The sequence below is a fragment of the Trichosurus vulpecula genome, chromosome 2, assembly GCF_011100635.1.
Source record: "Trichosurus vulpecula isolate mTriVul1 chromosome 2, mTriVul1.pri, whole genome shotgun sequence".
In the NCBI taxonomy this organism is placed as follows: Eukaryota; Metazoa; Chordata; class Mammalia; order Diprotodontia; family Phalangeridae; genus Trichosurus; species Trichosurus vulpecula.
The window spans coordinates 290,673,889-290,699,025 of NC_050574.1; the positions used below are offsets into that span (position 1 = coordinate 290,673,889).

Here is a 25,137-nt window from a genome sequence, read left to right on the forward strand (position 1 = left end):
TAGTTTGTTCATCAGCCAGGAAATGAAACTGAATGATTGTATATCCTTTGCATTGCTGAAGAGAGAAAGGGTTATGAAGACACTAATCCTGTTCAACCATTCTTCGTTAAGTGAAAAAGGGAGGAAGGGGTGGGACCTGGCATGTATGAAATCTGAGGGGGAAAGCAGTTGGGAAAAGGGGACAGAAAAAAGAAGGCTTAGAGATGACCTCACAGTTTTACTAAAAGTTGTTTCTGTATACCTTTGATAATGTGTGAATACAGCAAAGTAGAACTGCAGTAGCTCAAAGGAAGTATAAGATGCACAAATTTAGAGACATCTCCAATCCAAATAATCATATGAACTATTTGTGCCTAACCTGAGTTAGAACCTTCTGAACTCATATTGGTCTGATCAGTCAGTCAGACACACTGTACCTTGACCCCAAAAGAATGATGTCATTTTGGTCCTCTTCAAGCATGAAGGATAACAGTCAACGCTACAATTCTTCCCAGAGGTAGTTTTGTTTAGTACAGCTACAAATCTTCACTATTATAATCATTATTAAGCTGTATGTTATGCACTACAACATTGCTTCCAATGACTTTAGAAGATTTTGAATAACCACATTCTAATTAAACACATTATAACAGCTCTGCACACATATACAGAAATTTACTGGTGCACAGAAAAAAAAATACACACACACACACATATATTTTTTGGGGGGGGGGACTTTGGATGGGAGGAGACATGTCAGCTCAAGTAGTAAAATAAAATAAATTTGAATTTATCTAAAAGTAAACTGGGACTCAGTAGTACAGTAAAATGGTAGAGTACAATTGTTCTTTACATACAAATCAAGCACAGGAATAAGGGTAATAGTACAATCATAACTAGCCTACAGGTTGAAATACTACATCTTTACTACTGGCTAAATTTTAAGGTGACATCACCTAACTATACATAAGTCTTAGATATTGTTATTTCAAATTGCTAGTATTCAAGGAAAGGTAAGGATAAAGAATACAAGTGACTAGTTTTTCTTGGTTATGATGATAGTTATGCATAGAAACAATGTTTAGTCAAAGCTACAGCAAGAAGTTGCAACTTGTTTAACTCTGCCCTTATGAAAAAGGAACAAACCTAAGCCACGGGACATTACAGGTTCACTTTTTCTGAACAAGAAGTGTTAAAAAATAAAAAGGAGCTCAAGTAAAAGACAAGAGTTATAAATTTAAAGGCTGCAGGAGGCACAGAGAGGAAACCAAATGAGAGATAAAAACGTGTTAGAAGCTGGCAGGAAGGAAGAAGACGGAAAATTAGTGGATGGCAAAAATAAGACTGACTTGCAAGGGGAAAGAGCCAGAACGTTAAGGGACAAGACGTGGGATGGAGGGAAGTCTTTTGGAATAGGAAAGGAAGAAATGACTTTGAAACAGAATTAAAAAAACTAACCACTTTGCTCAATTCTCTGAGCCAATTTTCTAATTTAATTACTTTTGCTTAAAAAAAGATTTATCAGGTACAGGACCTGAGTTCAAATCCAACTTCAGACACTTGACACACATACTAGCTGTGTGACCTTGGGCAAGTCACTAAACCCCAACTGCCCTGCCCAAAACAAAACAATGATGACAACAACAAAAAGAATACAGTCTAAAAATAGTCTAATAATCTACTGACTTAATTACATAGGTTATTTGCATAGGTTATTTATATTAAAAAAAAGTTAGAATTTACTAGAATTGTTTATTTTAAAAGGCAATTACCAAAGAACTGACATAAATCCTTCCTTATGAAACAATTTATAGTTATTTACATGTACAGTGTCATTCTAAAGATGGGGTATTTTGTTCTGTGGTTTGTAATTCCTTGCAATACTCAGAACTATTTGTAACAAAAATATAAGATCTGCCTAGAAGCTTCCCTTGAAAGAGTTGACTAATAGTGATTACTGTTATTTTAATAACCCCATAAAAAGTCAACTTTTAAAAAGTCTTTTAATTTTAATATTCATAATACTAATACTTGGCAAAGACTGTTAACGATTATAGGTATATGACTAAAGGACATGAACTCAACGTTTACCAAAAAGGATATTCACAAGTGCTAGTAAAGGAAATACTTCTCCCTTTCCTCTCCAAAAATTATGAAAGTTTATTTCAGTAATAATGTGTATTCTGAACTGTTACCATCATATTAAAAACTCTAATAGTCCATTCAACTATATGGGGTGGGGGGGATGAAAGAGACTACCACCTGCTATAGCACAGGATCTAGACACTGTCCAAAGGAATTACTTTGAGTACTGAAAAGGACCTCATTAGAAGGGTTTCATGGCTACCATGGTCCAGTTGGCAGTTATCCTAATGATACCTTTATAATTAGGCTTCAGTAAAGGTTGAAATTGATTACTCAGAATGTCTGGAGAAAAAAGCTACAACTTTGGTATATTTTTTATGTTTTTGATAATTATGGCTTTTAAAAATAATTATATATGACCTATAGGCATGACTTATATAAGAACTACACTTTAAGAAATGCAGTACTCAATTTCTGCAAAATTGACAGTATTTTATGCTTCTGAAATAAATTATTTTGGATATATATTTTGATTTGCCTAAGTTACTGACTCACCTTCCTACTTTGTAACATGAAGTACTGAATGTGGATATAAAATTGTTATATAGTAAGACTGCTAAAATTAATAGATACAACCTTTAATCTAAACAGGAATTAGAGAATATTACTGCGGTGAAGGTATCATAGCCCAATATATCTTCTATTATTGTTATTCCATCCATAGATGGCTCTTAGAATAAAAGCCCTTGAAGGGCAGAGATGACCCACGATTTTTATAAGCCTCAGAGTCATTTAGAAAATGCCTTTCACATAAAGCTTTAGCTTTTGTGGTATGAGAATCCTAGTGAAGCACTGTATTTGAAGGCAAAGGGAACGGTTGTGAATCTTATTATCTGTATGACCTTGACCATTTACTTCTTAAAATTTTAGTTTTGTGTTGGAGTGGGGAGCTTATTCGATTTAGAGTTAGGAAGACCCGGGTTTGAGTACTGCCTCAGAAACTTAACTGTGTAGCACTGGGCCCCTCAGAGCCTCAGTTTCCTTAACTAAAAATGGGGATGATAGCACCTACAGCACAAGGTTGTTGTGAGGATCAAATGAAATAATATGCACAAAATGTTTTACAACTCTTAAGAATGACTGTTTTTAATACTGTTATTCGGTGGTCAAAAAGAAGCAAGCATGAAGTACCAAAAGGCATTTTCTAAGATCAAATTAGGTACCTTCAATCTCCTCTAAAATAAATTAATGATATCTGATCTATTTCCTATTTCTTTTTAAAAATGACAAAAGTTGTGAGTCAAATTGTACTTTCTTTTCAACGGTCACACTATAAGTAAAACTACCAGTCATTTCTGATAGCATAAACACTACATGGGTGTGACTAAGTAAACCTACTTAGTGTATAGGCTGAGCCCAGCATACGTTTAACTCCCTCCACCTCTCCCCATCCTCCCCTATTAAGGCAATTGGTAGCTAAAAGTATCAAAAGATTAATCAAAAAACCATCTATTGATGTATACTGAGTATCCACTAGCTTTTTTCTAAACTGAATTGGTGGTGTTAAAGCAACCTAGTGGCAAGTAAGTTTAGGACAGGGTCCTGGAATTAAAATAGACCACCAAAGACTACTTCTGTGATGCTAAGGATAGATACCACATGCCAAAGGAAAATTCGATTTCATCCAATCCCCACTCTGGAGACTAAAGGAATTAGTCAAAGTGCAACAGGCCTTTATCACAGTAGGTGCTTAATATTTACTATTACTGACAATAAATTAAAAATACAACTACGCAAAGATAAGATTCTATTATCACAGTAAGAGAAAATAAAATTCGATTATACAAACTACTTTCCCCTACATTTGGAAAAGAGTATACAATCTTTTTTTGTACTGCACTTTCACTCCATTCAACTTAACTTTATGTGGGCTTTTAGTTTGACAATATTTTCCAATTTTTATGTTACATTTTCCCAGAAAGTTTTTTTTTAATGGCTATTGACCAAAAGCTCTAAACTTACATAGAGAAGCATCTTTTCAGTGCTTTATTAGAAACTTGAAAACAAGCCAATCACAGAAAAGGCAAGTTCAACTACTCAGGTGGCTTCAGACAGAAAACCACCTTTGGGTGAAAGGACCTGAGAGAACTTTGGGGGGGCGGGGTGGGGGGTATGAACCAACCTCAAACACCCCACCGCTAATTTTCTTGACCACTTCCTTCAAACACACCACCAGCAGGAGAAAAGCCCAGCCCTTGCCAGGGGTATTTGACACTGACAGCGTCGCTCAACTTGCTCTTACATATACTCAACCTGCCCTAGTGCTTCTTAGGACAGAAAGATGAAGAGAAAAGATCTCACTACTAGTCCCACTGCCCTCCTAAATAAGGAAGGGGAATGAGGGAGTGTGTGTGTGTGTGTGTGTGTGTGTGTGTATGTATGGGGTAACATTCAACATTTTTTTCCCTTCAAAGTAGTGTGACAAGGGCTTACCATTCGCTCTAAATGCAAAAAAAAAATTTTTTTTTCAAAACACACAAAAAGCTTCCCCCCGCCCCTTGAGGCCGCTGCTGCTGCCCGGGCCCCGAGAGTCGGGGTGCACTGGCACGGGCCCCCCACAGAGAGATCGGCGTCTCTCGGGCCTGCTGTTTCTGTTCTCCTAGTCCTCGGGGACGCAGCAGCAGCTACAGCAGCTGCAGCCGCCGCCGCCGCCATGGCAAGGACCCGGGCACCGCAGACGGAGCTCCCCCCCTGCTTCCTCCACTAGGCCTATGGGGACTCGGTCTTCACATGGCCCTGGGCCGGGAGGGAAGGGGGAGGGGGAGGGCTGAAGGCGGCCCAAGGTTCGGCGGCCGGGGGGGGGAGGGGGGGGCGCGTCTTTCGAACCTCGCCGGTCGGGGGCCAGGGGCGCAGGCGGGTCCCCGGACCTCGGCCGGGTCATCTGGGAAGGCTACCCCCCTCCCGACACACCCCCTCCCCCCCATCTCCTCCTCGACCAAGCACCTTCTCCGTTAGAGCTACCGGTTGGCGGGCGGGGGAGGGAGGAGCGGTATACCGGGGATATGAAGCGGGGGATGGAGGTGGCGGGGGGGGCGATGGTGGAAATGTCTCTTACCCGAGTTACTGAGGAGGAGGAGGAGGAGGAGGCGGTCGGAGCGCGGCGCAGCAGGGAGACAGCGGGGTTGGGTGGGCGCAACTGGGAGTCACACGGGAGAGAATTAACCCCATCACCAGCCCCGGACACCGGCTCCAGCGGCTACCGCTGCTAAGGAAGACCCGCCCACCACCACCACGCACCAGCCCCCGTCCACCTCCTCCAAAGGGAAGTCGGCCAATTGTTGTTCGGAGAGCTGAGGAAAGACACCAACCCCCACCAATCAATTCTCGGAATCCGCCTCTTTCTACTCCCCTCCCCCCCACCCTGCTGTGCCCCTCCCGGGCCGCGGTCGAGCTAAGTGCCAACCCTACTTCAGCCCCGGAGAAAAAAAGAACCAATCGCCTTCAGGGATCTCCGCTTGAGGGACGCGGCCATTGGCCAATCCCGGGGTCGCTCTGGTGATAAGGCTTTTCCTTCTCCTGTAACGAGGCCACCTTTTCCCACGAGTGGGACCCTGAGACTCAGGACCGTGGCGGGCTAGGGTGAGAAATCATTCTCGAGTATGAAAAAAAGGTCTTTCGCTCGTGTGATTTTTATGGTTAGAGATGAGGAAATGTCCTTGAGCAGTAAGAGGGAACGTCAGTCCTCGGAGCTTTCAACACCTGGCTTCAGTAGCTAAGGGCGATGGTTTCCCCCACCTTTCCCGCACACCTCTTAGCGGGAAACTACAGTTCCCATCATGACCTGCAATATTCTTGCAAACTAGTCTTCCTTTACCTTCCGCTGAGCATCATGGGAATTGCAGTTTCCAGGAGGGGCTTGCGACTTTGGCCAATGGGAAGGGAAAAGGCATGGGGGCGGGAAGCTAGTAACCCTCTCCCACTCCGCTCTTTCTCAGGTGTGGTTAGGGTATACCGTGGACTTTTCCTTTCCAGCCTTTCTCGTCCCCTAGATTCGTGAGGCGAACGGAAGTAAAGTTGTCTCAGGAGACAGTCTCAGAAATGAGATTGGGGTTGTCTGCCCCACCCCCCCCACCCGCAGCCCCCGCCTTTCCTTTCGCCGCGCCTCTTTGACGTCACGTCCGGTAAGGGGCGGGCCCACGCACCCAAACCCTTGGCGGGAGCCTGAGCTTCAGCGTTCCTCCAGCCAGGTGTGGGTCTGAGTTCAGTGTGGTGGACAGGTATCGTCCGCCTCTGCTGCTGCCCAGGTTTGGAAGGGGATAGTGGAGGTTGAGTAGGGGAGATGGGGGAGGAGTGTCTCGTTGTTCTCGGGGAGAATGAAGGAAGTGGGCGGGGTGGGGGTGGGGTTGTTACGGCCTGTTGCGAAGTGGAGAGTGTGCTGGACCTCTAGTCAGGAGGACCTAAATTCAAAACCATCCGCAGACGCTTGGTAGCTCTGTGACCCTAGACAAGTCACTTAACCTCTGCCTGCCTGAGTTTCCTCAACTGTAAAATGGGGATAATAATAGCACCTATTTCACAGGTTGTTGTCAGGATAAAATAATATTTGTAAAGCGTTTTGCAAACCTTAAAGCAATATAGAGGCTATCTGTTTCCACCCCTAGACTTGTCACATATTATAAAATTTGTTTTCTTCCTTCCTGGCCGATAAGTCAAGCATTTATTAAATGTTACTGTAGGCTAGGTATTGTACTAAAGGCTGGAGATTTAGAAACAAAACTCCCTTGCCACAGAGGAGCTTACATTCTAATTGGGGAGACATCCTAGTGTTTGCAAAGAGCTGTGTGCAAGCAAGATAGATACAGGATAACTGGAAGATAAATTCAGAAGGAAAGCACTACCATTAAGGCTAGTACATGGTCAGTCTACTCAGTTTAGGAAGGAAACGCATTTATTAAGGTTCTCTACAAATATCTCGTTTGATCCTCACAACAACTGTGGAAGGTAGACACTATTATTAATTCCCCTTTTACGGTGAAAAAAACTGAGGCAGAGTTTAAGAGATTTGGTCAAGGTCACAGATAGTAAGACTCTTAGCCTCTTCCTGCTTCCAAGTTAGCCCTATATCCAACTGTCTCTATATTTAAAATGTATACGTGTATACGCGTATACATATAAAAGGATTTTAGAAAGCTCACAGTAGGTGTTCCACAAGTATTTTTGAGGTCTGTGTGTGTAAACAGCTGTTCATGAGTGTGACATGTCACATAAAGCCAAAACAAAGTGATTTTCGATACAGCATAGTAACAGTGGAGAGAAGTCTGTACCAGAAATTGGAGTGTCTCTGCCACTTAACACCTGTCCAACCTTGGGCAAGCTAGTTGCCTTATACGGAAAATGAAGGTGTTAGACTTGATGAAAGATGCTAAGTTTTCTCTCACTTCTAAACCTATGATCCTGTGAATTCATCCTCCCCTAAAATTTTTATATGGATGAAATTAGGTTAATATGAACGTCAGAGTCATATTTGAAGGGAAAAAGTCACAAAAATACAATATGCAGTTTGAGGGTAGGATAGAAGTCTTTGCCATGGTAAGAAAGGGCCTGGTGGTGGTTTGACTCAGCTCTGTGACCCTTAGGACTTCTTCAGCATTAGCTAAGGAATCGCTTTCTCCTTGAGACAACCTAGAAGAGGAGGCCCTGATTTACTGTACCTTAACTGTTTTTGAATATCAGACATCTTTTCTGCCCTTCATCGTATGATGCAACTGGAGAGAGAAAACTGACACTGGAATCTCCTCTTTTTTCACATTCTGCTCACTTCTGAGACTTCCATCGTGTTTTTTTGTCTTCACTACTTTCTCTACTCATTTGACCCCTTTTTCACTTTGTGGTACCTCATCCCAAACATCTCTGCCATATACCTTCTGCTTTCATGTCTGCAATAATTTTATTTCCTTCATCAATTGTTTCCTTTTGTACTTCACATTTCATTTGCCCTAATTTCTAGGCATCTGAATTGAAAATAACAACTCTTATTTTTGTAGTATTGTAACTTCCATATGGACTGTTGCACTCAGATACCTCAGTGGCGCTTATATAGTAACTCATGATGGACTTCATATCCGCTCATACTTACCTAGGTTGATGTAAACCTCTTTAAATTTTTCCCTGTTCTCCAAGGCAGAGAATGTTGAGTACTCAATGTATTAAGGCATTGAGTGTAGAGTAAACTAGAATTAAAGAATTTTAGAACCGGAATGGACCTAAGATATCTAATACTTTCAGTTTAGAGGTGCAGTCTGTTAAGCTTTTTGCCTTAAGGATCATTCAGCAGGAGAGGGAGAAGAATATGCATATTTCTTCTGCCAATCCAGGGATCTTGAAATAATGACAGAGGCATGGGATTGTCAGGAGGTTTCTACATCCCAAATTAGTGTCAATATAGCTCCATCAATTTGATAATACTTTGTCTAACAGCCTCACACCATCCTTTTGATGGAAGGATAAATAAGATGTATTATTCTTTACTTACTGCTCTGTAACTGAGACAATAACTTCCTCACAGGCCTTAGTTAATAGAGAAAAGCCTTGACAGGATAATACTTATTCTCAGTATTCTTTCCACACTGGTTATTTCCATCTTTAATTTTTTAAAATATGGAATACACATGCAGCATGTTCTAAAGTGTTCATCTGAAGAATGAGAGTAGAATTGCATGATTTCTACAGAGCTTTCAGTTCTCATTTCAGTCTAGTAAGCATTTATTTGTTATTTTAAAATTTTTTTTAGGGGGGGAAGGCAGGGCAATTGGGGTTAAGTGACTTGCCCAAGGTCACACAGCTAGTAAGTGTGTCAAGTGTCTGAGGCCGAATTTGAACTCAGTTCCTCCTGACTCCAGGGCTGGGGGCTCTACTCACTACGCCACCTAGCTACCCCTAGTAAGTATTTATTAATAATGTGTTAGACTCAGTGATATGAAAAGGAAACAGTCTTTGCCTTTAAGGATCTTAAATTTCTTTTGGATACTTATACATTTATAAAAATAAATATAAAATAAAGTGGCGGAATTAGGTATTAAGAGAATTAGGAAAGTCTTAAAGTAGAAAATGCCTTTTGAGCTGAGGTTTGAAGGAAACTAGGGATTCCAAGAGGTAGAGATAAGGAGGGAATGTGTTTCAAGCATGCTGGATATGGAAATGGCAGATGGAAGGTTGTGTGAGGAACAGAAAGAAGGTCAGTTTGGCTAGACCATAGAGTTCATGAAGGAGAGTAATATATAATAAAACTGGAAAGGTAGGTTGGAGCCAATTTATGGAGGACCTTAAAAGACACACCAAAAACTGTGTATTTGATTCTAGATGTAATAAGGAGTCATGAGAGTTTTTTGAGTAGAGTGATGTGGTCAAACTTGCACTTTGGGAAAATCACTGTGTAGAGGGTGGATTGGAGGAGGGAGACTTGAGTCTGGGAGACAAGTTTGATGGTATTGGAGTCATCTGGGCAAGAGGTGATGAGAACCTGAACTATAGGGCAGTAACCATGTGGATATTTGTAAGAGCTATCAGGATTTCACAGCAGATTTAGTGGAGGTGGTGGTGGGGTGGTGAGGGCTATTTGAGACAAATGACTCCAGAGTTGTTAATGTGTGACAAAATGATGATGTCCTCATTAGAAAAAACAGTTTAGAAGAATGGCAGAGGGGAGAGGGAAAGGAAAGAAGGAAGGAAACAAGCATTAAACACTTTATTATGTGCCACTCTGCTAAGTTCCAGGCATACAAATACATTCCTTTCCCTTAAGAAGCTTACATTCTAATGGAAGAAGACAGCACTGAAAAAGAGGTGGTGGTGGTACACTACATGTCTAGGGTCTTGATTTTGAAGTCTAGAATGTTGCTGAGAGAGGAATGTAGACCAGCCTGGATCCTTCCACAAAACGGAATTCACAAGAGGAACTCACCAGTGGGAAAAGGGGGTGGGCCTTACAGAGGGATTGTGTTGAGAAGGCAGCAGAGTACTGAATTTTTCAGGGCCATGAGGTCCTAGGTGCTGAGGGAAGTTCCTGGGTGAGACAGCAAGTGCATAGCAGAATTTTGGTTCTGAAGTCTAGAAACTGGGAGGAGGAAATAATGAATTCTGTTTTGAATGTGTCAAGTTTGAGATGCGTATGAGATATTGAGTTGAAAGTGTCCAAAAGGCAGGTGATGGTGCAAGACTGAAGCTTGGGAGAAAAATTAGGACTGGATTTATAGAATATGAACTAAATAGGTGTTTTACAGCTAAATATTTCTATATTGTAGGGTGTAGGCATCGATAGTAGACTGTTAGAAATCAACAAGTACTACAGCGTATTTTCTGGATGCCCTGTGTACCAGATACTGTTCACAAATGAGATAATATACAAGCTGTGCAAACTTTAAAGCATTACGTAAATGCTAGCTGCTATTATTAGTATTATTGTAACTATCATTATCATTATTACTACTCGGACAGACACACAGGCATAAGAAATAGTCCCAGCCCTGTCCATTTTCAGTCATTATATAATAAAAGACAATGCATAAGAAATAGTCCCAGCCCTGTAGAAGTGTATAGTCCATTTTCAGTCATTATATAATAAAAGACAATGAAAATCTATCTATGCACCATAGTCCCATCACTAGCACTTGCCTCACAGCATTATTGTGAAGCTCAAATAAAGTAATATGCATAAAGGTCCTTGCAAACCTTAAAGCATTATATAAATGCTAAAGGATATTAATACTATTATTAGACTGTAGTGAAGACCATAAATCCTATAGGAATTAAGGAAAAAAAGTCATAGGATATAGTATAGGAAGTCATGAAAGAGTGGAGGAGGAGGGGATATTCCAAAGATTTGGAGAAATATGTTCAAATACATGAAGAAAGGAATAATTATGGTATATATAGGAACAATAAAATGTATGAATAGGATGGGATTTTTGCTGGGGAATAGATTTGATAAAAAATGGTTAACCAAAGAGACTATTACCCAAGGTAAGTGAGGAGTAAAAGAGCCAGTTCTTAGCTGCCTTCATTGAGTTCAAATCACCAGGTTTGGACATACGGTGTTCTTGCATAGTAAAAAAAAAAAAATCATGGATTCGATTGCTAAGCTTCTGGAAGTAATCTTTGAAAAACTAAAATTCACCAAGAACCACTGTACTTTTATCAAGAACAGGACTTGCCATATTTAATTTGGTATCCTTTTTGTATAAGGTTACAGGGCTGACAGATGGAGAGAATGCTTGCCCTTCCTTTCTTCCTTCCTTCCTCCCTTCCTGCCTGCCTCCTTTCCTCTTTTGATATCTAACTATATATACATAGAGAGAGCTTGAGAGAAAAATATAGTATGCCTATATTTTAGAAAATCATTTGACAGTATCTCTTATACTATCTTTGTGGAGAAATATATGCTATGTAATAGTATCTAGCACATATGTGGATTTGAAACTAGTTGGATTACTGGACCCAAAGAGTAGATATTAGTGAGTCTTAGAGGGAGGAACCTAGTGGGGATTTCTTCTTGGCCATGTACAGTTTGATACATTTATTAATGACTTGGCTGAAAGCATAGATAGGATAATTTATTACTTTTACAGATGGTGCAAATTTGGGAGGATTAACCAACAGGTTAGGTAATAATTATCATGCAAAAAAGGCCTTGAAAAGTTGGAATAAGACAAAGTAACTAATAAGATGGAATTTAATAGGGCTAAATATAAAGTCCTGTATTTGAGTTTAAAAAAAGATTTCACAATTACAAATGAGGGATGCATAGGTAGTCAGCAGTGAGCATGAAAAAGAGATATGGTTCTTATTGAACTGCAAGCCCCACATGAGTCAGTTGTGCAGGATAACAGCAAGAAAAACCAATGAGATCTTATCTTAGACTGCTGTGAGATGCAGCATCTCTATGAATGATAGTCCTGCCATACTCTGCCAAAGTTAGGCACAGCTGTATTGATTATCTCTGGCACGTTTTATTTGGCCTATTATGTCAAATTTATTATTATGCCATTTAAATGGCATAACAAGCTCATGTACATCTAGAGTAGGGGTCCTTACACTCTTAAAATCCTTTTGGCAGCCTGGGGAGGCTTATGACCCCTTCTCAGGATAATATTTTTATGACTACATTAATAATTGAAGGAAATGGTGAATTTCATTCAGAAGTTACTGAAAATAAGGATGTAATTTTTTTTTTCCCCATCTAGGTTCATTGAAACCCTGAAATCCAATCTATCCTGATCTAGAATAAGTAGGCTGGGTGGCAAACTGGATACCATGCTATACACGAATCATTTAAAGGACATAGAAATGTTTAGCCTAGAGAAGAGAAGACTTTGGGGAGTCATGGTTGTGGGTGTTTGAAAGACTGTCATATGGAAGAGGAGTGAAGAGTTATTCACCTGTGGCTTTAGAGGCAACATTAATCTCTGCATAAGGAAAAACTTCCTAATTATTGCTGCCCCAAAGTGGAATTGGCTGCCTCCGGAAGAACCAGATTTCATCCTTTCTATTAGTAGTCTTCAAGCTAAAGATGGACGATCATTTGTTAGCCATGTTGTAGAGATTCTTCTTGTTGATCTCCATGATTCTGATAGTGTCTTGAAGCTGGATATATTAGAGTCTGTCCAATAGGCAGTATTCCTTGTAGTTCCTAGAGTGACATTGAATTTCTCTATTAACAAGGAGAAATTGATGTTTTAATCTGACTGTAATATAGAGGATGGATTATAAGGGAAGGACTAATTAGGGGGTTGATCTCAAATTAATCTTGTTATGAATTGATAAGAGTTTGGATTAGGGTGGGACCAGTTGAAATTTGAAATTTCAGAAGTAATAGAATACAGTAAAAAGTTAAATGAGGAGTTAAATTGGGAGTTAAAATGTTTAGTGGTATAATTTAATGGCCCTGTTATCTTAGGCAAGTTACTTTCCCATTCTGGATCTAAGTTTCCTAATTGGTAAAGTAGATACATGATAATACCTCAGCTGCTTGCCTTATTGAACAGATTTAAGGAAAGTGATTTGTAAACTAAATTACATAGAAATATGAGCAATTTTGTGTTAACTACCTAGAAACAATACAGGTACACAAAATTGAGCTGGCTACCTTATGAGATATTTTAATGAAGGTAATGATTCAGGATCATCTATTCCATAGGTTTAAATTTCTTTTTGTTGATTGTTCAATCATGTCTATCTCCTCATGACCCCATTTGGAGTTTTCTTGGCAAAGATACTGGAGTGGTTTGCCATATTCTTTTCCAGCTCATTTTACAAATGAGGAAACTGAGGCATACAGGGTTAAGTGACTTGCCAGCAGTCAGTGTCTGAAGCCAGATTTGAACTCTGTTCTTCCTGACTCCAGGGCTAGCACTCTATCTACTGTTCCATCTAACTGCCCCTAAATTTCTTTAGTACAATTTTGTAAAATTGAGTTAACCAAAAACCCCTAACATTAGACTTAAGGATCTCATACTAAGAAACAGTTTGACAACTTCTCTTTTGGCACGTGGATTAGCTTTTTTTGCATTTAGTACTTACAAATGACCTTGTATTTAAAGAAAAATATATATTTTCTCTTTCTTTAGTGAAATTTTAAATACCCCGAGGGCAAGGACCATGTCTCATTTCTTTAGCCAGTACTGCACCTTGAGCATGGCAGGTGCTCAATAAATGTTAGTTGATTTATTGATATTTAGTTTCTTGTGGTCAACAATCCAAATTGGATGACTTATTCCCTTCTTATGTGATTTTTAAATCAAACTGAATTTATTGTTACTGTCAGAAAATTTGCAACAGTGTGTTTTGTTCTTGAATAAGAAACAAAAACCACTTGATTAGCCAACTTTGTTTCAGACAAAAATTTAAGGAATATAAATGTGGCAATAACTAAGGCATTTTAAATAAAGCAGAAAATATCTTGTCTTTTTGTGATCTTTCCTAATGGTATTTTTTTGTAGATACATTGATTTTTGTGTGTAGCATGTGGAATCAGTTTCATCCCACACCTTATAAATATCAAGAGCTATTGCAAACAACTCATAAGTGACGCCAACTCTCTGAGGAATGATATGGTCTTTATAGCTATCTGTTGTGATAAAATTACTCTGAGGTAGTCTGAGCTACAAGAAGTCCGCCAGAAAAGGAGCCACATCATTTGCCACAGTTCTGGAATGCTTGCAGTGTCAAGTTTCAGTTGGGACTGTCAGGTTCCCCACCTGCAACAATCTCAGCAATGAAAACAGTGACTGTTAAGTATCCAATCATTTGGCTGGAACAAAAGATTGAATTACTATAGGCCAGGGCTATCCAACCTTAGGTTTTTATTGAAACAATAGATAATATATTTTGATTTGCCATTTTAGTGAGAGCTCTGCGGTAGCTCAGCTTCCTTTACTAGAGCGTTTATATAAATTTCAATGCTTGTAGGCGGGCTGCATAAATCACACTGAGGGCATGTGGCCTGGGGTGCATTTTGAACAGCCCTGCTGTAGGCTAATGGGAAGTTTCTTTTTAGTGATTATGAATGTCTCTATATGTAATCCAGATTTTAAGCTCTGTACTTTATATAGGTTTTCCCTCATCTGGCTTTAGTGGGGACAAAAATAAAAACTATCAATGGGCTCTTTGATTTTCTGTGCCAGGTCTTTGTTCTCTAATATAGCTTTTAGTTGTGACTCAACTGCTTGAGGAATTTTCTCAAATGTCTGTATAAATCCTGAAAATTCTCTGAATTAGTGCTTCTGGGACCATGCTACTGTAATGGTCTTCAAGCTGAAAGTGAATATTTAGTATAGCTTAACCTTAAAGTATGTATTAGATGTTATGAGCTCAGCATTTTGATGAATGATTGTCATATCTTTAGCTCCAGCAATTTGAGCCATTATCTTTCTTGCTTTGTTCAGAAGGGTGGGAATAGTTGGAACATAAATAGCTCAAAACTGTGAAAGGTGATTATGGACCACTGTGCTTGGGAGCTGGCCTCTAACCATTCTTTGATTATTCCTTGTCATGCCATATTAGAATGTTGAATTGCACATTGAAAGTCCTGGATTCCAATCCTATTTTTATCAACATCCTAACAGTTTGCCTTGGACAAGTCACTCAGGCTGTTTGGGCTTTGGCATCTTGGTAAATTATCCAGTTGAGCTTACTTCTCTGAAGTTCTAAGACTTTACTACTGTGGAGTGCCATAGGTTGCTTATATCATTTAATAGTATCAATGATTAATCATTTGCAAGATGGGAGCATGAATGCCAGCAGAATGAAAATTTAGAGGATTTTCTAATAAGGAAAAGTACTTAAATGATTGTTGACTTTAAATGTCTTCTATTTTTCTTTTCCTCAAAATTTAAAGAATAAAAAAACCATAGATTTTGAGTTAATAAATAAAAAGCAACAGCTCAGTCCAGAACATTTCGATGATTCATATGGGTATAAAAGAAATAAATATCCCAGAAGTGAGGAACAAAAAGTCTTGTACTTAGCAAATTTTTAATAATTGTTTTATTTTACCTGGGTAGAATACTGTCAGCAGAGCATGATTTACGCTAAAAGATTATGCTCTAATATTAGGAATACAAGTTTACTTCCCCCTTCATCTCCCAGTTTAAATAGCTATGCCTGCTCATTGACACTATTCTTTTTTTCATTCTAAAAGTATTTCTTTTTATTCTGTTCTTAATAGCAAATACTAATTGACGTCAGAGATGAGGTTTCACACTTCCACTTACTATTTACGCCTTCCAGTTAATATCCAAGCAGTTCCTAAGCAAAAAAGTGTGAACTTTAGAAATAGATATAACACAAAAAGGCATTTTTATATAGTAGAGGAACACTTTGGAAATCAAAAGTCCTGACTAACACTAACTAGTTGCGTTACTTTGAAAAAGTCATTTGCTCTGTCAGTTTCCTTAGCTATAAAATTCAGGTAATGAAAGGTTATTGTGAACACAATCTATTGTAAATTATTGTATAAAGTGCTATAGAAATAAGAGATTGTTATCTGCTCATATGATATGTCTATAGAACATGTTAGGGTAATGAATCTTAACTACTGATTTTTATAAACTTTCAGCTTAGCTATCTGACAGATGGGGTACCAAGCAGAAGTTCAAAATGAATACACAGATCAAAATATTTTATGCTCATTTCACATTTCTGCATTTTAGGAATCCTTTGTTAGAGAATGTTCTATGTGCCTCTGCCTCCTTGCTTCTTCCACAGTAGAAGAAAGTAGGGCACTTGAGAATAAAAACTAACTTTAACTTAGTTTTACACTGTAGCTTATATCATACCCCTCCCTGTGAAATAGCCATATGTGGTCCCTAAAGTATACCCAAATCATTTGACAAGAGGAGGAAAGGAACTTCAGAGTGGAGGCCAGCAGGTACAAGTCAGTTCTCTATCTAAGTTTTACTGAGTACTATCCAAGAATACTGAAAAATGTCAAATTTATATTTTGAGGGTAGAATACTTAATGAAATCCTGACAGTCTTCTCAGGTTTATTAGAAAATAAAATGTGTAGATCAGGGACCTGGCTTTTAAAATTGAGTCCATACAAAAAGGGAAAAAAATAAACCCATTAGAATTAATCTCTTTTTTTAAATGCCAGTTCAAATTGTTAGTGTTTGCATTTATTTTACAAATTTGTTTTTTTTTCATAACTACATTCAGTGGCATTTAGCATTATGACTAAGCACCCTGAAAGCAAAGTTCTGTTACTGAACCCTAGAAGTAATACTAGGAATCAGCATGATGGGTTCTTTGAAAAATAGTAGTAGCAGAAGAGGAAGGAGACCGCTTATATTTAATTTTATTTTTATTCTTAAACATCAAAGAAAGGGGGGAGGCATTTCCATATACGTAGTCAAACAGAAAAAGGACTGTACATGAAATGTAGATCTTTATCATATGCAACTTGCTTTTCAAAAAAAGTTTGCAAATTCTGTCTGTGCCATTAAAAGCTATCTTGATTGTACTTTTAGTTCTCTGTGTTTAAAGAAAAAAAGCCTCAATGACCCTCTTTTGTTTTCTTTTTGTTACCTATCCCTGCCCTCTTTTACCCCATACCCCACATTGGAAAAAAGAAAAACCCAGCTCTTTTATCAAATAATTCAGTCAGGCAAAACAAATTCCCACATTAGCTGTATTTGAAAATGCATGTTTGGTTCTGCATCTTGAGTACATTGTTGTCAGAAGGTGAGTAGAATGCTTCATCATTAGTTAGTAAGCATTTATTAAATGCCTACCATGTTTCAGATATTATACAATACTTAAGTCTTTCAAAGTTGCTTGTCATTACAATGTTTTCATTTTGTATAGACTGTTCTCCTGGTTCTTCTCACTTCATTTTGTTCATACAGGTCACCACTAATACTTGATAGAGTTCTAGAAACACGATCCATAACAGTTATAAAGTGCAGATTAAGATTTTAGTTTCTGAATGAATTGATCACCAAAGTTTTCAGACTTGTGGATGTTTCTTCTTACCAGTGCAAGTGGATCCATTTGAAGCTCCATTTCATAGGGTTTGCTCAACATCATTTTGACTCTATCACTAGCTGCCTATAGCATTCACAGCTCTCTTATCAAATGAAGCTTTTGACACTTGGCAATTTACTAAGCAACTTTATACAGTGCAAATGATTCTTTTGATGTCAGACATGGTTTTTGAAAGGTTTTTTTTTCTTATTATAAGCCTGAAATTTCCTTTTTGATAAATTCTGTTCTCTTGCCAACATTCATGTAAAGTTTCAAGATTTCAGTTTCACTATATTCATTCTGTGTCATCTGGGGCTAAAAAGTCAGTACAGAGCAAATAGAGTTGCTTTTCCTCTCTATCAGTAACAGTTCTTGTGAATCACACTGATAAATAGTGGATCATATATTCTGGATTTGAGATTTTTCCTTTTTTTCCTACATTTCTATTATTTCGGTTGTCCCTCTTATTTTTGTTTGGAATAGTTTTGGTTGTGCTAGAGTTTTCAAAGTGGTTAAATAATTATTATAAAGCTGTTGTTTCATTTAAATAATTACATAAAATTAAAAATTATGACTCTTAATTTAATTTTAGAAAACATCAAATGATTACAAATGTCATGATATTTCCATTTTTAAATTTTCAGATTTTTGGGGGGGGAAACCAGCTTATTTTATTTACCAAAATGAGTAACATTGAGAAATATAATAGATATGGTACATCCAACTTCCACACAAAGATTGTTTATCTTCGTGTACCTCAAATTCAGGAAACCACTGGAGTATGCAACTCAGTGATTTATGAGCTTATGACTGCTGACGTAGAGTAGCAAATTGTGCTTGTATTGAGTATCTATTCACATTTGACTTTGCACACAACATATTGGTTATTTGATGTTATTTGATGCTCTATTCATTGTCATTTGGAGTCAGTTTGCCATGTTAATTTCAGTTACATTGAATGAGATTTCAACTTTGTTTCATCAAAAATTGACTATTCATAGAGTTGTTCAGGCCTGTCCTACTCTTTGTGACCCCATTTGTGATTTCCTCAGCAAAGATACTGGAGTGGTTAGCCATTTTGTTGTGTAGCTTATTTTTACAGATGAGGAACTAAGGAAAACAGGGTTATGTGACTTGCTCAAGGTCACACGGCTAGTAAGTGTTTGAGGCCATATTTGAATTCATGAAGATGAATCTTCCTGACTCCTGGCCCAGCACTTTATCCTCTGCATGTCCTAGTTGCCACATTTATGGAGTGGTTGAACTCAAATATCCAATAATTTTGTGTATTGGTTCATGCTTCCTAAGAAAATGTATTCTAGCGTTCAGAAAACTGCTATATGGTTAGTCATGCAAGTAATGACATTCTCAATATGTAGATAAACTCATTTTGGTGATGTTTGGAGAAGTTTGGCGATGTTCACTGACTTGCATAAGGTCACAAACAAGTAAGTGATAGATACTAGACATGAACTTGGGTCTTTTCACACCATGTCTTATTGTTACACGGTGCTTCACATGCAAAAGTTTCTTCAGAATGTCCTCGACAACCACTGAGCCTAAGTTAGTGTAGTGCTTTCCCTGAAGTGCTGGAGATTAGGTAGAGAGATGGATAGATATACATACACACACAGACCCTGAAGCAGTTTGATAGCACAACCATTAATGTGTGAAATGCCCTTAGCATGAGACATGTACATTCCCCCTCCCCCGCCCCCCCCCCCCCCCCCCCCCCCCCGAGAAGGACATACACACATTCCTGGATTCATTCAGAAAATAAGTGGCACAGTAGGATTACACAGATATAGGAGGGAAAACACCTAAGCTAGGAACCTGAGACCGCTTTAGTTGTGCTACCTTGACAATGGGAATCCTACCTAACACCTCCTCTTTCTATCTCTGAACTTGTTAGCTCTGTGCCTGCAGTTTTGTGAGGGCTAATCTCATTGACCTCTTATACAAATCTGCCATCTACAGGAAGGCCCATCCTGGGCAGAAAGGCTGATCTGTTCTCAGGATCATAGATTTAGAGTTGGGAGCAGTCATCAAATCAAAATGCAGTCATCAAGTCAAAATCTCTCATTTTATAGATGAGGAAATTGAGGCCCAAGATGAGTACTTGCCCATGGTTACACAGGTAGAGCCAGGATTTGAACATAGATCCTCTGAGTCCAAATACAGGCTTTCCTACCACAATATTCTGTATCTATAGCAATAATTGCACCTGTCCTCTTTGTGCTTTTTGTTCTGCTGTGTTGGCTTCCTGTTACTTGTTCCTCCATACTGTACTGTCTTTCTTGCTAAATCTTTATGATAATAACATTAATACACATTTAAATAGCGCTTTAGGACTTACAATTTTCCTCACAATACCCGTCGCGTAGGTAATACAAGTATTATGGTTCTTTCTTGTTGTTATTCAGTCATTTTCAGTCATGTCTGACTCCTGATGACCCCATTTGGAGTTTCCTTGCAGAGATGCCAGAGTGGTCTGCCATTTCCTTCTCCAGTTCTTTTTATAGATGAGAAAACTGAGGCAAATAGGGTTAAGTGACTTGCCTAGAGTCACATATCTACTAAATGTCTGAGGCCAGATTTGAATTCAGAAAGAAGATGCATGTTCCTGGGTCCTGTACTATACCCACTGTGCCACCTAGCTGCTGGTTCTTTACAGTAATGATGATAATAATAATAAATAATAATAGCATTTATTTGTCTCTTTAGGGTTTGCAAAATGCTTTTAGTAATAATAGCTAGCTAGGTTTTATATAATTCTTTAAAGGTTTGATAAGTGCTTTAAAAGTATTATCTCATTTTACCATTTTATCCTGTGAGAGGTAGTTGCTATTATTATCCTATTTTATAGATAAGGAAACTGAGACCTACAGAAGTCAATTGACTTATACCCCGCCCCTGCACCCCCAGGGCCACACACAACTTGTACGTCTAAGACAGAATTTGAATTCAGATCTTCTTTGTTCCAGGTCCAGCACTGTGCACCTGATTTTTAGAGAGGTTAAGTGATTTGTCAGTGGTCATGTAGCTAAGTATCAGCACCAGTACTCCAAGGATTAGATAAGGCCTTTGAAAGGAAAAGAATAGTGCATGTAAGATGGCCTAGACCCCAAAAAGCCCCAAAGTAGCATACAATTACAAGTTCTTTTTGTTTATCCCATCTTCTCTCCTATCTCCAATTGGAAGTTTCATTATTTCCCTTTTTTAGTTGTATGCCTGCTTTTTAGTTGTCTTAAGATAGTAAAGGCTGATAGTAATTCTCTTAGTACAAAAGTAGATAAAGAAGAGCCATTTATCATTTCACCAATACATAACTTTAAAAGAAATTTTCCTTTTGATTGAACCTTAGATTTTCACCCCCTTTTTGCTTTGATCTAATATGATAAAGTTGACCCTTTTTTCTCTTTGATTTATAAATGTAAGTTTAGTTAAGTAATGAAACCCAAGTGAAGACATTAGGATCCAGGGGTGGGGGAACCTGGGCCTTGAGGCCACATGTGGCCTTCTAGGTCCTTGGATATGGTCTTTTGACTGAGTCCAAGTTTTATAGAACAAATCCTTTTATTAAAGGGATTTGTTCTGTGAAGTTTGGATTCAGTTAAAGAGTTGTACTTCCTAAAGGGCCACATGTGGCCTTGAGGCTGCAGGTTCCCCACCCCTACATTAGGTCATAGGTTTATGATGAAAGAAATATTTGCTCTTCAAGTATTTACATGTGCTTTTCTTAAATATTTCTTCAGCTCCCATAATAAAGGTTTAATCCATATAAATTTGTATAATGTATATTAAGAACATATATAGCAGTACAGTTATCAGACATGATTCTAGAGGCTTAATGATGAAACTTATTATTAACCTCCTGATATAGAGGTGATACATAGAGACTACAGAGTTAGATATATAGATATGTATGTATATGTATATATGTATATGTGTGTATGTATATTCGTTTTTAGACAATGTGATTTTTGCTTGTCTGTGCATATTTGTTATAAGTTATTTGTTTTTCTTTTCTGTTGTTTTCAGTGGAGTGGGAGGTGAGAGAGATTAAATAGAATTCTGCTGATTAAAAAATTATTAAATGTACTTTCAGGAGAGGTCACTATTTTTTTCCTCAATTGTTTTATTTGTTACAAGAGACCCACCTGTCATGAATGGGAGTAATCTGTAAAAGTATGTTAACTATTCCCCAAGTGATAAATGGTCAAAGGATATGAATAGGCAATTTTCAGAGGAAGAAATTAAAGATATCTATAGTCATATAAAATATGCTCTAAATCACTATTGATTAGAGAAATGCAAATCAAAGTAACTCCAAGGTACCACATCTCTCCTGTCAGATTGGCTAACATGACAAAACAGGAAAATGATAAATGCTGGAGGGGATGTGGGAAATTTGGGACACTGTTAGATTGTTGGTGGAGTTGTGAACTGATTCAGCCATTCTGGAAAGCAATTTGGAGCTATGCCCAAAGGGCTATAAAAATGTGCATACGCTTTGACCCAGCAATACCACTTCTAGGGCTGTATTCCAAAGTGATCATAGAAGTGGGAAGGGGATCTGTATGTACAAAAATATTTATAGCTGCTCTTTTTGTGGTGGCAAAGAATTGGAGATGCCCATCAATTGGGGAATGGCTAAAAAAGTTGTGGTATATGATTGTAATGGAATACTATTGTGCTGTAAGAAATGGGGAACAGATGGACTTCATAATAGCCCGGAAAGAACTAGGAGAACTTTATATGTGATTACAGACACACACAGTATCTGTGATGACTAACTTTGATAGATTTGGCTCTTCTCAGCAATAGAAGGTTCATAGCTCCAAAAGACTCAAAATGGAAAAATCTGTCTACATCCAGAGAAAGAATTACTTAGTCTGAATGCAGATTGAGGCAAACTATTTGCTCTCTCTTTTTTTTTTTCTTTTGATTTTGTTTCTTCTCTCTCATGATTCATTCCGTTGGTCATAATTCTTCTTTACAACTTGACTATTGTGTAAATAAGTTTAATGTGAAGATATATGTAGAACATATATTGAATTCCATGCTGTCTTAGAAGGGAAGGGAGGGAGTGGGAGAAAATTTGAAACTCAAAAACTTGCGGAACTGTTGTAAACCAAAAATAAAAAATAAACAACAGAAAAGAAATTATCAAGGAAAAAAATTTTGTAAACATAGATATATTTTGTATATTATATCTACATAGATATAAATTGTGTGTATATGTATCTATTATATGTGTTTATATAGAAATATATTTTAGGTTGCTATTAAGTTTTATTATTAAGTAGAAAAGGAAATTTGTCTCTAATGACACAATATTTTGGAACTAAGTTTTTTAAATTGAGTTATAAGCCAGAGTACATAAAGTAGTACATACTTCATCCTGCTATTTTTTGAAACATTCAAACATTATAGTGTTGATGGTCATAGTACAGAGCACAACAGAATCAAATTAAGATAAATGCTTCAGCATTTTTCACATAATGCATTTAACATTTTAATATAGTTGTGGGGAATATATGTTTTATTGCAGAGAATGTGGGGCTAGATGATGTAAAGTGGTTTTGTTGCCTTCTTTTTCTTCTATCATTTGGTAACTAAAATTTTATCTGGAAATCAAATGATGAAGGCTATGTTAATTAGAGTTGATGTTAATTTATCTGATTAAAAATTAATTTTAGTATTTTAAAATAAACCTCTGTAATTCTGAAGTAATTTAATGAATATACATCAGATATTAGTATCTTGCACAGCATAATTCTTTAAATACAGATTTGTCCCAATTTAAGAAAATCAGATTCAGGAACATTTAACCTTATAAAACACATAAATTAAGGTATTAGAGAATAACATTTTGCTTTACATGAGGATTTCACATTGAAAACAAGATCATATAACACATAGATATACATACATTGAATAATTCCATTTACATACACTTACTTTACATGCACCTTTTGTCGAATAAGGAATGTGATATAGATTTGTATTATTTGGCTTGCTATTGCACTCACCACAGTAGCATGACTTTTCTCTTCAAACCATCCACATAGTCTCCTCATGTATCTCTCTCTGCATAGGACTTTGTTTTACATTTTCCTGAGAAGATAAAGGCTATTCAGCATAAATTCTCTCTCTTTTTTTTTTTCAGTTCCATACCTTAAACCATACCAGAAAACCCATTCTCTTTGTTTCTCACTCTGAGGAAGATGCAGACCTTTTCCCTGCTAAGACCTTAGATCCCAGAAATCAAAGAAAGCGGAAAAGGTGCTATATATACACAAAAATATTTATGCCAGCTTTTTTTGTGGTGACAAAAAACTTGAAAATAAAAAGATAGCCATCAATTGAGAAATGGCTAAATAAGTTGTGGTATTATGAATGTAATGGAGTGTTATTGTGCTTTAACAAATTAGGAAATGCTGTTCAGTCACATTCTGACTTTTTGTCACCCCTTTTGGGGTTTTCTTGGCAAAGACACTAAAGTGGTATGCCATTTTCTTCTCCAGTTCATTTTACAGATGAAGAAACTGAGACACATTTAAGTGACTTGCCCAGGATCACACAGCTAGTAGTTGTCTGAGACCAGATTTAACTCAGGAAGATGAATCTTCCTGACTTCAGGCCCAGGGCTCTATCCACTGTGGCCACCTAGCTGCCCAAATGAGGAAATATGATGATATCAAAGAGATATAAAAAGACATAAACTGATGCAGAGTGAAGTAAGCAGAACTAGAATAACTTATATAAAAAATGTAAAGACAAACAACTTTGAAAGCTCTAGGAAACATGATCGATACAGTGACTCTCCATGATTCTGGATGAGAAATGATGAAACATATTATCTGCCATCTGACAGAGATGATGGATTTAGAGGGCAGAATGAAATGTGTATATACATATATATTTACATTTAGCCAATGTAGGAATCTGTCTACTTGTCTATGCACATTTGTTATAAAGAAATTTTTCTTTTCTGTTTTTCCCTCAGTGAAGTGGGTAGTAAAAGGAACACTCAATTGACTTCTGTTAATTAAACTATTAAATGCACTTTCAGGACAGTCCCCTCTATTCCCTTCTCCTCCTCTGCCCTGCATCTTTATTAACTCTCTCTTTTCTGGCTTCTTCCTTGCTGCAGTATTTTCTTATGCCCAGGCACTCCTCCTTCCTTAAAAGAAAAAAAAGCAAAAAACTTCACTTGACCATGCTGTACTCTCAAGCTATTACTGGAGACATTGCTTTGCTTTCATAGTCAAATTCACAGAAGTTAAGTCTTTGCTTCTACTTTATCTCCTTACTTCTTATTCCCTCCCAGTCTGACTTCCAACTCTACTGCTCTACTCAATGAATTTGATACCTGGCTCACAGTTTTTCTCTGTTCTCCAAATTCTGCCCTCTAGGAGAATTTATACATGTTGACTCTCCTTCCTTGACCTACTTCACCTCACCTCAGCCAAAGAAGGTCATAACCTTGATCTTGCTGTCAACCACAAATGTACCAATTCCATATTCAAGGATTCTGAAGTTTCCTTATC

The 25,137-nt window shown here is 37.8% G+C and overlaps 2 protein-coding genes across 5 annotated transcripts in view; one reads left to right on the forward strand and one right to left on the reverse strand.

Moving 5' to 3' along the window:
- The window catches only part of R3HDM1 (R3H domain containing 1), a 185,661-nt gene extending 180,306 nt beyond the window's left edge, over positions 1 to 5,355 (reverse strand). For 2 of the 4 annotated variants that reach the window (XM_036743015.1, XM_036743009.1), the window contains exon 1: positions 5,180 to 5,315. The gene's annotated coding sequence lies outside the window, so the exon portion shown is untranslated. Of the gene's footprint in view, positions 1 to 5,179 lie in introns of all 4 variants that reach the window. The other 2 variants (XM_036743014.1, XM_036743012.1) reach the window with 2 other exon arrangements.
- A 950-nt stretch (positions 5,356 to 6,305) lies between these two features.
- The window catches only part of ZRANB3 (zinc finger RANBP2-type containing 3), a 214,946-nt gene continuing 196,114 nt past the window's right edge, over positions 6,306 to 25,137 (forward strand). The window contains exon 1 of the mRNA XM_036745880.1: positions 6,306 to 6,368. The gene's annotated coding sequence lies outside the window, so the exon portion shown is untranslated. The remainder of the gene's footprint in view (positions 6,369 to 25,137) is intronic.